Source organism: Rhinolophus sinicus, chromosome 15 (genome assembly GCF_057876585.1).
Source record: "Rhinolophus sinicus isolate RSI-liver-muscle chromosome 15, RSI-T2T, whole genome shotgun sequence".
Classification (NCBI taxonomy): domain Eukaryota; kingdom Metazoa; phylum Chordata; class Mammalia; order Chiroptera; family Rhinolophidae; genus Rhinolophus; species Rhinolophus sinicus.
In genome coordinates this window covers 36,692,589-36,706,890 of record NC_142515.1, presented here as the reverse complement: position 1 = coordinate 36,706,890, position 14,302 = coordinate 36,692,589, and the positions used below count along the sequence as shown (strand labels likewise).

Below are 14,302 nucleotides of genomic sequence, written 5' to 3'. Positions count from 1 at the left end.
AGGATGATTTGGAAGAATTTATAAATGTATAATTTTCTTGCTTTGACAGCTTCGGAAAAATGCACTGGCTGTGTTCCTGTCATAATTTCTCAACTGAATTCATTTGGTAAGCTAGGATTCATGCATCTTGGTGAAAGGATTACAACATTGCTTGCATGTGTTTATGATGGTAAAATAATGGCCAAAATAATTTAAGGGATTAAAGCCTGGGTCCAACTTTTGATAGTAACTTTTTGTTTAATCCTCGTTTGTGGGAAATAAAAGAGAGATGCTTTTAATATATATATTTTTTTATTTCAGTGTGTCAAAAGCTTTATAACATGACACTGTACAACAGAGAGAAAGAAAAGAAACCTGGATTTTGAGGCCAAATCTTGATTCTGCTATGTATTTACTAACTGTGGAACTTGAACAACTTCTCTGAGCATTTATTTACTTAAATGATTTAGAAAGGGTGATAACAATTTGTTTCTTGGTGTAGTTGTGAGGCAGAAACTAAAATAGGTAATGAGTAAGTGTCTAGTATGCAATAGACGGCCAATAAGGAAAAGCTATTTTAGAAAAATAAATTTACTTCTCCTATATTTTGTGAAATCCTTTTAGTATAGTTTTCTTTTTACCTACCCTCATGCCTTGTCTCCATACTTTTTATCTTGCTCTTCTAATGAGCCACAATACTCAAAATAGCACTTAGAAATTTATCAGAGCTAACAAAGTGAGGTGTGGCTATAGTGATGTAATGAAATTTGAGGACCTCCAGAAAATAATTTAATTGTTCTTTTTCATTTGCCTAATTGGTAGTTTATTTTTGTGTTTTCCTTATTTTATGGGATCTAAGTGGCATGGTCCACTTTGATGGTAGGGTAATACAAAGAACCCATGTTTTGATGACTTATCCATTATGTTGTTATATAGATATATAATTGTAAATACTGCTTAATAGAGGCTATAGTTGGAATAGTTATGAAACTGTTTTACCACCTTATTATGTAGATTTTATTTCAACCCGAGATTTAAATATATATATGTATGCATATATATATATATATATATATATATATATATATATATATATCTAAGTACATATATATTTAATTTAATCTCTCTCTATATATACATATAAATAAATACAAATATAAATATAAAGATATATATATATGTATGTATAATGTTTAAACCTGAACCAAGTTAACATGAGAGGGGACATATTTAGAATATACATAAAAATAATTTATTTTTGTCAATTATTTTTTAAAAAAATCATTTATTTGATGGTCTGTTACAATCAAAGATACAAGTTTTAATTTACTATCCTTTCTCTGGTTATATTTATATAGAACATAAATTCTATTGGATTCATTATCTAAAGTACAGACTTACATAAATAAACCAGAATCAATTATTTAAGAGTTTCTTTCCAACTTAAGATTTAAACGTGGGATTTAAAATTTAAACATATCACTAAGAAAAAAACATTAAATAAACTTCCACTGCATATAATCTAATAAATTTACAACGCTCAAGTTAAAAAGAAGAGAAAAAGCCTCAAAGGGCAATCATTTCTAGTTTTGATTTGCTTCTGTGTTTCTTAATTCTAAAGTATAAAAGTACATCTTTGCCATATATCACACACAATAAAAATGATAAACTGAGGCATCAATATCTTATTGAAAGAAATAGAATGGCAACATAATTAACAAGCAGAACATATGTTACAAAAAAGGTAATTTTTTTTTTTTTTTTGGACATAATAGTAATATCGCAAGGGCTTAATAGTTGCTTCATTCAAAATAGCTGCCAGATAACTTGTGATGACTAGATATTGAAAAATCTGACATTTAAGGATGGAATTAAACCTCAACGATTATATTCTCACAAAATAGTAAAACATATGTGTGTGTGTATATGTGTGTGTGTGTGTTAATTGCTAAAACATGAGTAATACTGTTATAATCCATATTCTTGAATAAATCATATTATTGCCATGTACAAAGTCTGACAATTAAGTCTACGAAATTGTTGCAACGATGTTGCTAACCTTTTTTGATATCACAGGGATTATTTATTATGAATTTGTATCAACTGAACAAACAGTTAACCAAGTTTACTATGTGGAAGTGCTGAAAAGGCTGCGTGAAAGTTAGACAACCTGAACTTTTCGCCAGCAATTCATGGTTCTTACATCGCAAGAAAGCACCAGCTCACACAACACCATCTGAGAGGGAGTTTTTAGTCAGTAAACAACAGTATTGGAACACCCTCCCTCCTTACTCACCTGATATGGCCCCCAATGACTTATTTCTTTACCCAAAGATAAAGGAAATATTGAAAGGAAGACATTTTGATGACATTCAGGACATCAAGGGTAATAAGACAACAGTTCTGATGGCCACTCCAGCAAAAGAGTTCCAAAATTGCTTTGAATGGTGGACTAGGCACTGGTGTCGGTGCATAGCTTCTCAAGGGGAGTACTTCAAAGGTGACCATAGATAGTGATATTCAGCAATGAGGTATGTAGCACTTTTTCTAGGATGAGTTTGTGAACGTAATTGTCAGATCTCAGTGTGTTATCATTATATGATGAAATTTCCTGTCTAACAAGCACCAAAATCTAGATTTGAAAGCATTCCTAGAGCTATTTCATAGAGTTCATGCTGGATATTGAGGCTCTGCAATAAAAAAGTTGCCAAATGATTCAAGAAAACTTCAACCTTGATATACTCACTTTCTTATATTTTAATATCTAGTTGATGGTTGTAATCACAAAGCCGAGAACACAAACGATATGTTAGTGGATGCCAAAATCTAGCCCTGCATCTTTTAACAATTAATTCCAAAAGGAATCAGAATGTTACGTGGTGACTGATGCCATTTGAATTGTCATTACAAGTTAAAGGAAATTGCCTTTAAGGCATTTAGCCTGGTTATTTTGAAAGCTAAATGTTTTGTGAGAGGAATTTCCTACATTAAGACTGAGACATGAACTGAGCCAATTTAAGTTAACTTCTATTTCATGTTCCTATAGCCATGAACCTGACACTTAGAGCAACTTAGTGTTGCCATTCTATCCATTTCCATATGTCTTTTTTATTAAATTGGATGGGGATATAAGTTGGTGATGTGTTTGTGGGTTTTTTGTTTTTTTGTTTTTAATGAAGTGACATAAATGCTTTTAATGACATAGGCAATCCTGAAGAAGTAAGTCTATAGAATAAGAACTACCAAAATGTTTTTCTGTGCAAAAGAAATAAAGCAAAGTTAATTTTGTCCTTTTGAAATTCAAACACGTTTACTTATTTACTTTTTTCACTTATTTAAAAAGTACGTTAACTAAAAGCTAACAGACTTTATCATTGACTTTAGATAATATAGACAAAAGTTATCTTAAGAGTGTGCACAAACCTCCCTTTGTTCTACCCTATTCAATATCCCAAACTGCTGCTACCCTACTGACTCACAACTCCCTTTCCCTACCCTGACCATTTTTCACCCTTAAAACTTATCACAGCCTACATTAAATATATTTTATTTGTTTTATGTTTCTTTTGTATTATTTATTTTCTGTCTATTGCTATATTATAATTGCCAGAGTACTATATTTAAAAAAAAAATGTCGACTGATATATTCCAGGTGCCTAGAAAAATGCCAGTTACACAAGCTACAGAGTGATTGATAACAGGGCAAAGAGGGTCAAGTATATTGTGATGGAAGGAGAACTGATTCTGGTGTGAACATACAATGCAATATATACATGATGTATTATGGAACCATACACTTGAAACCTATATAATTTTACTAACTAGTGTCACCCCAATAAACTAAAAAAAAATTAAAAAACTGAACAAGTGAAATATTTAAACAATTAGCAGCAACAACACAGCAAATATTTAAAGAAACTGAAATTTGTCTATTTTCTAATAGAATACATATTTGAAAAAATATGTTACTCATTTGACAAAAAGTTACAAAAATAATATAAATAGATACTAATTTGTCTTCAGTCATGAACTAAAACAATTCCCATGATAGATGTTAAAACATTTACACCTGTTTTGCTTACTCTTAGTTGTAGAAGAATAACAAAGACAGCTCCCTTGAATCACAGATTGACTTTTTTGTATCCTTGTGATAAATAATAAAATTAGAAAATATTAAGCTAAAAAATTAAAGATTTTTAAAACATCTTAAGGGGAAACGATTTTATTCTCAGATCTTTGTATCGTCTTAACATTAGGACATGACTTAGATTCACTTTATATTCATCTGATTTCCACAGGTAAATATTCTAAGTCCAGAAAGTGAATTATTTATAGGAACGTCAAACAGTTCAGATTCTTTTTATATATATTTTTTAATGTGATAGTATTTCATTTATGTTGGGTTCTAATTCTAGTCGTGTTACAAATGTACTACATGACCTTAAAGAGACAACTGCCTTTCAAGGCATCATTTTATACCCCCAAAAATGTGAGGTTCAATTTCCATGGTCTCTGAGTTTCCTTCTGCTTCTAAGATTGTGTGCCTGTGTCTTCCACTTCTGTAATTGTGTCTCTTCTTATTTCACTATATGTGATTTTGTTTTTCTGTTAAAACAATTAATATTAAGATTAATATAAGTATATCTGTATCCAGTTTTAATGTACCATTTCTACATTTTAGAAAAGTAAACTTGCTATATTAAAGGAATGATTAGTTTTAGATGTAGAATCTTACACTAAATATTATCTATGTGTGAAATATATACTATATACTGTGTATTTTACTATACTGTATTCTAAGGATATTTTTATAAAATCTATATTTGCAAATACATATTTTTATATATTAAAGCTATAACATGTTTATCTTTAAACTATAATTTAAAAAGCAAAATGCTCTCATATTTATCAGGAGCTTGTCATGTTCTAAATACTGAATTAGGTATTTTACTTCCACCACCTCAATTACTGAAAGAGGTAGGAGTTGCCAAAAACAAACAAACAAACAAACTAACTAACTAAACACCTGAAAAATTTAAAGGCAATATGTTGTTAATATGATCTCGTATTAACTAACATATGTTTTCTCAAAGCCAGCACAATGAATTTTACTTTTTTTCAAAATGTGAAAGATAGTTGCTAAAGAAATTACTGTTTCAATTATTTTGCCCAAAACTTTATTTCAATGTTCTCCAAAAGACCAAATTATTGCAATGTGAAATGTACTATTGCAGTTTTAAATCAATAAACATTGAGTTTTCATATAGAAAGAAGAACATTTATCTAAAAGTGTTTTATTCTTCAGGTGTAACCATTGTATATGTATTTAGCATATATATATTTAAGTATATTTATTGCTCAGTTTAGTTCAAACATCTTGTTTATCAAACCTAACCACAATGTTCCTTATCTGTTATCCCCATATTTCTTGTGAAATTTGAAAAAGCTGCTTCCAAAATTATTCAATATCTGGACCTAAAAATACCTGACAGTTTTGTTACTACAAAATTTAATCAGAAATAACACTTTTTAATGGTATAGACACACGTTATATTTGTTTCTTTGTAATAGCATGTAAATCAATTAAAAAGTATATCAGTAACAGAAGTTATAAGGACATATTTGGTAGTTAACAATACTTTTCCCTTAATTACATAGTTGTTGCTCAGATTCAAATTTGGAAATGCATTTGACTCATTTGTTGTTTCTATTTATAGGAATTTGCATTGTCATGTTTCTGAATACTATACTTAAGACCTACAAATAAGGTATAGTATATATTATTTTATATTGAAGTTTATATTTAAGGCCTCATGTCAATAGTTTAGTAAGTAGGAGTTGTATCTCATAAATAAAATCATAAGTAAATTGTTGGTTTTGGGATCCAAGTTACAAGCATCATCTATATGTTGGCAATTCCTTTGTGACTATTCTTTTGTTTTATTGAAAATCCACTCATATAGACATAGTTTTTCTGCCATCCAACAAAGACTTTCTTGTTAAATATCAAAAGGCAACTGAGATGTAGCAACTGATTAATTGAAAGGAACTCATGTAGAAACAGTTGTTCAAATCCAATAGCCACAAAGACAAAAGTTCCATGGGAAACTTGAATTTATCAATGTGAGGAAAAACATAAAATCTAAAATCTGAGTGTGGAGTGCTATTAAAAGACTGAAAGATTTCATTAAAACAACAACAACAACAACACATAGCACTTTATTCTTAATATATAATGATTTAACTGAGTCACTAAAAAGTGACTGATGCTAAATTGAATTTATGTATTTTCTAAGACTATGAGTTAATGGTGGAAATATTGTTTATTCCTTGATATATTCTGGGGGAAATTTTTTTTTATTGAACAACAAAAGCATTTTGATATGCAAATGCATTTATTGCAGCTCTGCTTCTGTCTGAAGAGACTCTCGTGAGTGTACTTTTGCCTGAGTGCTTGTTAAAAGGAAGGATGGAGGAAGGAAGGGCAGAGATGTTGAAATTTCAAAAGTAAATGCCAATCCTCTAGGCCCTGTCTTTTAGAAATGTTGAATGACAGGACACAATACTTTTTTGAAATGTCTGATTGCAGTGACATGGGGTTCAAATTACAAATAAAACTTCAATATAATAATTCAAAGTGTTAAGCTACTTTTTTGCTAGGAAAGCTAATTACTCCTTAGTGTAAAAAATAAATCAAGGAACAACTATTGAGGTTCATTACTTTAGTCATATTTTTATTCTTAGATTTTCACTAGAATGTTTGTAAAATTCAACAGCTGAGTGCAAGAATTTGGAATCTGTGAGCCTTGTATTTCTCAGCTGTTTTTCCTCTAGTTTTGGGAGGAGGCAGAATTACATGTGAATGCCTTATGAGTATAGCTCTATATACATATTTCTAATTGAATACAGAACAGTAAACTTCAAAGCTAAATGACAAATAACTGATTCGCATTTATATTTAACTGTTTTTGTTTCTTTAAAAATACCCTTTGATATCCTTAGATATTTTAATTAATTTATTACTGTGGGTAATATAAATTTTAAAATTACAGTAGAGTAACTGTGGCTAAAAAATACCTACACATATTCAGCTTGTCTTTCCCTGTGAAATTATACCTAAAAACAGTAAGAATTAATTATCCATTCAATCCTTGATGTAATTAATGATGTAAATAGAAAAGCACCTTGCAGTAAAACAATCCCAAATTAACCAAAAGATTTTCCACAAGAAATGTCTTGCCTTCTTTAGGAATTCTATTAGTTGGTATAATATAGTTAAAATGTTTAAGGGATTGTACTAGTCTATGACAGATGAAGTGCACCAGGGAATGCAAAGTGACAAAACCCTCTTCTCTGAGATGTTCAGAGAATAGTAGTTGCAAAAGTTCAGTAGTGTTAAAAGAATCTACTCAAATACAGAACTCATCTCCTGTCTTTGAGGTACTTGAGTGTGCCATGAAGGCTCATGCAGATGGCTCAAGAACTGCTGTGGCTTTAAAAGTCTATCTGTCTGTTTGAACCAATGTTCCCACTGCCGTATCCCACTGGCAGTGGGGCAGAAATAATCTGTAGAAGTATAATCACCTAGTCAGTAAATCTAGGATTTCTTATAGATGGGCTGTTTTGTTATTGAATTTTTGGAGAAGTAAGGGGAATTAAGAATATCCACAACCCAAATAATCAGCGTGTATGGTTGCTCTATTCTTATCAGGATAAAAATAAAGATACAGTGTGTGTGCGTGTTTTTACTGTGCATTCTATGAGGCTGTCTTTGTATGTCTATTTTTGTGTATGTCCCATATTTAAAAAGATAGAGGCAATGCACATCAAGTTTTCTTATCTGAATTTTTATTCTTGATTCTGCTGTCAAAATGAATATGTATGGATAGGCACATAGCAAGGGAACTTCTGAAAGTGATGGAGATAAGAAAATACTTAGTATTCTGAGAAGCAGATAAATGAAAAGGAAATCTATGGTTACATTGAGTATTCAGTTCTTTAATCAGTGCTTGTACTTACAGCAGGCTTACAGAGATTTTTAGAATATTTGACATTCACTACTTCTTACGTTCAAGCCCAAAGGACACAAACCAAGCAGGAGATGACAGCTTTGGCTAATTGCGTCTATCTCATTTTTATAATGCTTCATTATAAACAGCCTATCTTCATTTAGTTGTCATATGTTTTATTTCTTTATGGACCTTTGTTTCTAGTTGGCCATTGGGATAAGTGAAATTTTAATACGTAAATAAAATATGTCTTTGTCTCATGCTAGTTATAACTTGCAAGATAGACAATCATGTACTAGATATTTGAACTTTAGAATGTTATGACTTTGAAGCTTGATATTCTGGTCAGTCTGAATTACCTTCTAATTCTGTGTCTCATTTTTCCTTTGTTACATCCTCCACCCCTAGCCGACATTACCTTTGCTTGTTTTGGCTTATCTTGTTTATAAAGTGTCTTCTAGGTTCCACTATACCCACATTGCCCATCTTTTAAGGTCTTGTTAATTATGACTCCTACTAATTCTTCCCTAAACATTATAGCCTTGCTAACGCAAAGTAATTTTAACCTTATCATGAATGCTCTATAAATAACTGCACATTAGAAATCTTTTTTCATCTAATAACACTGAGTAATACATTGCTTTATTAATGTACATTATTATGCGTTGACTTTGCATTACCTTAATGTTGTCTCTTTAGTTAGATGGCAAATTTCTGGTGGGATTGGTCATGTTTCATAAGATGAGACAGATGATACAAAAATGCTATGGAATTTAAAAAAAATTGATTTGGAATTCAAATAATCAAAATGGTCATATCATATACATATACTTTATGAAAGTAGTTGTAAGAAATTGATGGATAATTTATTAAAATGATTTGTTATGAGAGGCAAAGAGGTTCTTAAAACTGTTGATTTTGCAATGATCAGGCATGCAACACTACAGTGAGAAGAGACATGTTTGACATATCCCAACCAAGTAAGGTATCTAGAATTTTTAAACTGGTTTTCTTCTATACATAATTATATTTTAAGCATCTGTCAAGAACCAGGTTTAATCTGAGTGCTTGTTTAAAGTTGTATCCATATACAGAAATATTCAAATTTTGACTGGTATAAATGTTATGGGTTTTCTCATACTACAAAAGATCTACAGATTAATTCTTTGTTAGAGCTTAACAAAATGTCTGGCAGTTAGTAAATGCTTATTAAGTGGTCTATCTAATTAATAGCAATCACAGAAACATTAACTATTAAAATTCTCATTTTTAGTACATTACTGTACACATTATTCTAATTATTTTAAATTTTTTATTATATTTCTTCGTCTTCATGTGCATTATTTAGAAAGGATGCCTTGTTCTTTTATTGTCTGCATCTTTGTATCTCTCAAAATGATAGTCTTCTATGAGCATTGCACACATATGCTAGAATAGAGTATATAAACAAAATATTTGATGGACTAATTTTAAGCTGTGACAGTTTTCCATTCTGGGTTTTGTAGATGTTTGTATAATACTCGTATTTTCCAGACATTTTAGTAGCCAATCTCATTCCTATGTCTTTGACTGTTTTTTCCTCTCAAGTTTCTGTAATTTTTTTCACTAACATTTGAAAATTCCAGGAGGATGTGTCTCATATAATATGCATTAAGTTGTCTGGAAACTCACTTTTTAAAATGTGATCTTTAAATAAAGAAACTTTTCTTTCACAATTTATTTTTTCCATGATCTTTCTCTCCTGCTCCTTTTTCCTTTACTTTCTTCAATTTGTAGATTGAAATCTTTCCCTGATCAATTTTCCATCTCACTATTTTTTTTCTTTATTGATTTGTTTTTAACCTTTTTTTTTTTTAATTTTGGGGGAAAATTTAATGTACTGTCTTCCACTTATACAGATGATTCTATCCCTTCTTCCAACTACTCTTCTTTGCTTTTGTTGCAATTTTTAATTAGACAACCTTGTTTTCCTTGTCATACTATTCTTTATGAGTTCACATTATCCTTGTAACTAGAACACATGATTTTATTGACAAAATCAAACCTTGGCTCTTCCAAGAAAATGGAATTTCCCTGTAGACTGTAACTAATCTGACCTATATCTCAAGCCTCCATATTTATCTTAGCTAGAGTGAATAAATAAATAAACTGATCAATATTTAATCAAACCAACTATGCAGTCTCTCTTAGATTAAAAAAAAAAAATTCCTCTGTGTTTAGAAGAAGTATCTGTGTATGTGAGTGTGTGGTGGTGTGTGGGACAAGAAGTATGAAGTATAGTGTAACTGAGAAGACCTCATGATATTAAAACACAGCTGTGGCTTTACACATTTTGTTTTCTAGCCTTTGATATGACATTTCTGTCTCCATGGGTTTTTGCATCTGAAGTTTGAGACTCTGCATGATTTGTGGTCTTCATTAGGGCTCAGTAGGGATCTATACCTTGTTCTGTGACGATGTCTTACTCTGAGTTGCATTGGTTGTGATAAGTGATGAGTGAGGCACACTCTATAGCCCTCTGAAAGGCCACCTTTTCTTGCTGCAAATATCCATCCTTCTGATTCACTCCTTTGCTAGATTCTCGGGTAAGATAATGTTTATGACATTGATAGAACCTAAAATTCAGAGCTTCCCTTTCCTCGACAACAGTAAACTTTGACGGAGCTTCCAGAGTCCACAAGGGTATCTGAGGGCAAGTGGATATACTCTACCCTTGATGTTATCCTTTCTTGTGTAACAGATCTTCCATCTCTGAATTTGTTTTTGTCATTCTTCTGTCATCCTAATTTTTCTTCTCACAAATAACATAGAATAGAAAAGAGGTAGCCCAAACTTTTATGTTCCATCTCATTGCTATCAGTCAGGTGGGAGATCAGTAGATCTGAATTCTATAGATTTGGTTGTTTTTATGCTAATTTGAGTGTGACGACCATTGTTCTCTCCCAGTACAATGACTGACGTAACTAGGAAGGCTACTGACTCACTGTATCAAACTAATTTGTATGTTGGAAGATAAAATTTTCCTTGTTCCTCTTCTCAGCATTCCCTCTAAAATATATCTCAAATTTTCTCAGATATAATGATATTCTGGGTAGACTAGAGGTGATGGTCTAGTACCCAGAAGACATGTGAGAAGCTCATAAGGAATTTTCAGCTGACTTTTAAATTTTATCAAGTGTTAATAACTTATTTTTCAATTACCTCCTCTATTTTCTGGGGTAAATTTGGACATAGGTCAAAAGGACTCATTTCCAATGTGAGATGTACCTTCTGATAGTATTCTTCCTAATACACTCCCTTTTTGTTTCTTGACTTGTTTATTCTTTTATCATGATGACATATTTTCCTGTATTTTATTTATACTTAATAAGAGTAGAAGTGTATTTCAATTAAAATTGGATTTCTTGTAGCTGTAATCTTCCAGAGAGAGAGAGAGAGAGAGAGAGAGAGAGAGAGAGAGAGAGAGAATTTTAGATTAGGTAAGTTTTAAGAAAGTCTATCTGGAGTTATTGGAAGCAATGAAGGCAAAACTGCACTTAGTTTAGATGATCACCTGTTACAGGCCAACCACTGTGCATTCTATAAACTTCTGGGCAATAGTGAATATTTTTGTTGGATAAAGACAAATGGTATCTGAAGTAGTTTGCCACTTCCCATGCACCTCATGGTCTCTTGAGGCGTTCTAGTCTTCTATCTTTAACTTCATAATGATCTGTGATTGGCAGCCATGTAACATGAGAGAAATGTTCTTTCAATAAGCCATATAGTATATAGGGCCTCAAAACCTTCCTTTAATACTTTCCCATCCTTGTAATAATCAGCAGAAATCCCATGTGATATCTGTTAAGTGGATATTGCCATCAATGAATTTAGGTGCTCATGTATAGTTTTAGTCTTCATTGAAATTTACATTTTATTTGCATGTTTTTGTTTTGTTTTACTTGCCAAATTAGATATTAATCTCCGTAAGGTAGCTCACAGTTTTAAACTATTTTTGGAATCCTATGGCCTTAATCATGCTTCTTAAACAAGTATATTTAAAGATATATCAGCTTTCCTCTTTTGAGCTCTATTTATGTAAAGCCATTATATCTTTTACCAGGTACACTTCATGATGGGCGACATTATTTTTATTTTGAAATTCTTTACTAAGGATTCATAATCACATTGAGTGTATATCATCTGAGTTTATCAAACTGACTTTTCCATTTCAACGACTAGAGACTGCCTTGAGCTGTGTTTGTGCAGTATCTGAGTATAAGGTACATTTTTCTGAGTATGTGCATCCCCGCAGCCCAAACAGTATAACCAAGGGCAATCTTTCTAGACTGTGTTTTTGTTTTTGTACTTTAATCAGTTAAATAAATGAGGGGTTAAAATTGATGTGACCTTGGCTCAATAGTTATTATCATTTTAATGCTATAGATGCTGTGAAGCTTGGCTATGAAATGCTTTGCCTTCCCAAATATAAATGGTATTTTGAAACTTTAGGGGTTTTCCCCTCACAATAAATGAAGTTGATTTTTTAAGACATTTTCTCTTTTAAAGTTTGTAAGAATTATTGATTCAATATATTTAATGCATTAAAACCTTACCTATACATTCTCTTTTATCTGCCCCTGAAGTTTATCGGGATTATTTCCTATGACCTACATCATTACAGATAATGTACCACAGAAATTTGAGACTCCTTGAGGATCGCAAGTTGTTCTATTATAGGACAAGGTGAATCTCCTGTGTATGAATTTATCAGGCTCCTTGCTCATTTGGAGAAAAAGAGTTAGAGTGTCTCTGTTTGGTCCTAATTTGATACACCCAGAGCATGGCTGATATCTGTAAATAGCTATTCAAGACACTTTACAATTCAGATATGTCTTACCTTTAATTTTATGTGAATTATATCTTTATGTGTGCATATGTTAGGCAATGTTGGATTTTCAATTTCATCATCACTATGTTAGATGATATTGAAACACCTAACATGTAAGCACTTTTATATAGATTATATTATTCAATTCTAACAGTCCATAAAAGAAGCATTATTTCCTTTTTTCCCCACTTCTGTACATGTGAGGAAAGTAGACAGAATTATACATGATTAGCAGAACTGATATTGAACAAAGGTCTGTCTTACATCAAGGACCGTTTCTCACCTATTGTACTTTGCTGATGATTATTTGTATTAGTAGTAAAAATATAGGAATTCTTAGATTTTTGAATCATCACTTTTTCAATGAGCCGGATCACTGAGGCATATTACACTTAACTTGGTTTGTCTTTGTGATGTAGATATATCGATATGTATTGCTTATTGGAAACATCATTTATATGACATTGTGTTAAGTGTACCACATTGGACATTTAATAAAATAGGCCATATTCTAATGATATTCTCACAATACAATTAGAAGCATTCAAGTCAAGCCAGAATCTGGAAGAAATTATTTGTACTTCTTAAATCTAATAAATACATCTGACATGCATTCAGAATATACAAAGAACTCTTGAAACTCAATAAGAAAACAACCCAATAAAATAAAAGCAAAATCTTTGAAAAAGCACTGCACCTAAGTGATTTATACCCAAAAGATGTATGAATGAATAAGAATATGAAGCAATACTCAACATCATTAATGAAATGTAAATTAAAACCACAGTGCGGTTCCATTACTTATTAGACATTTTAAAGTTTATAAAATGGCAAACTGTTTTTGGTAATCAGTTTGTCAGTTTTTAAAAATCGTTAAACATACACTCAGCATATGACTCTGCTTTTCCATTCTTGATTGTTTACGGGAAAGGAATAAAACCACATGTTCATGCAAAAAATATATGAATGCTCACTGGAGTTTTATTTGCAGTAGCACTAAACTAGAAGCAACCCAAATGCCCATCGACAGGTGATCATATAAACAAATTCTATATTGATGCAATGGATATTCAACAAGAAAAGGTAATGAAATATTGATAATATGTATAAATCTTGAAATAATTATGCAGAGTGAATGAAGCCAGACAAAAATAGTTCATGCTGTAGTTTCTCATTGATAGAAACACTAGAAATCACAAACTAATTTACAGTGACAGAAAAAGAGATCAGTGATTGGGAATGGAGAATGCATAGAGGAGCAGGAAGAGGGAGTGGTTACCCAGGGGCATGAGGAAATTTCTGGAGGTGATGGATGTGTTCATTATCTTGGTGGTGATATAGTTTCATGGTTTTACATATGTAAATTTGTTAAACTATACACTGTATCTGTGAAATTCATTTGCATGTCATGTCAATTAAAACTACACAAAGCTATTTAAACAGT

The 14,302-nt window shown here is 31.3% G+C and overlaps 1 protein-coding gene across 1 annotated transcript in view; it reads left to right on the top strand.

The window, feature by feature from the left end:
- Nucleotides 1-14,302, top strand: part of PCDH15 (protocadherin related 15) — a 1,316,677-nt gene that overhangs the window by 514,720 nt on the left and 787,655 nt on the right. The window contains exon 3 of the mRNA XM_088791982.1: nucleotides 5,697-5,747. The gene's annotated coding sequence lies outside the window, so the exon portion shown is untranslated. The remainder of the gene's footprint in view (nucleotides 1-5,696; nucleotides 5,748-14,302) is intronic.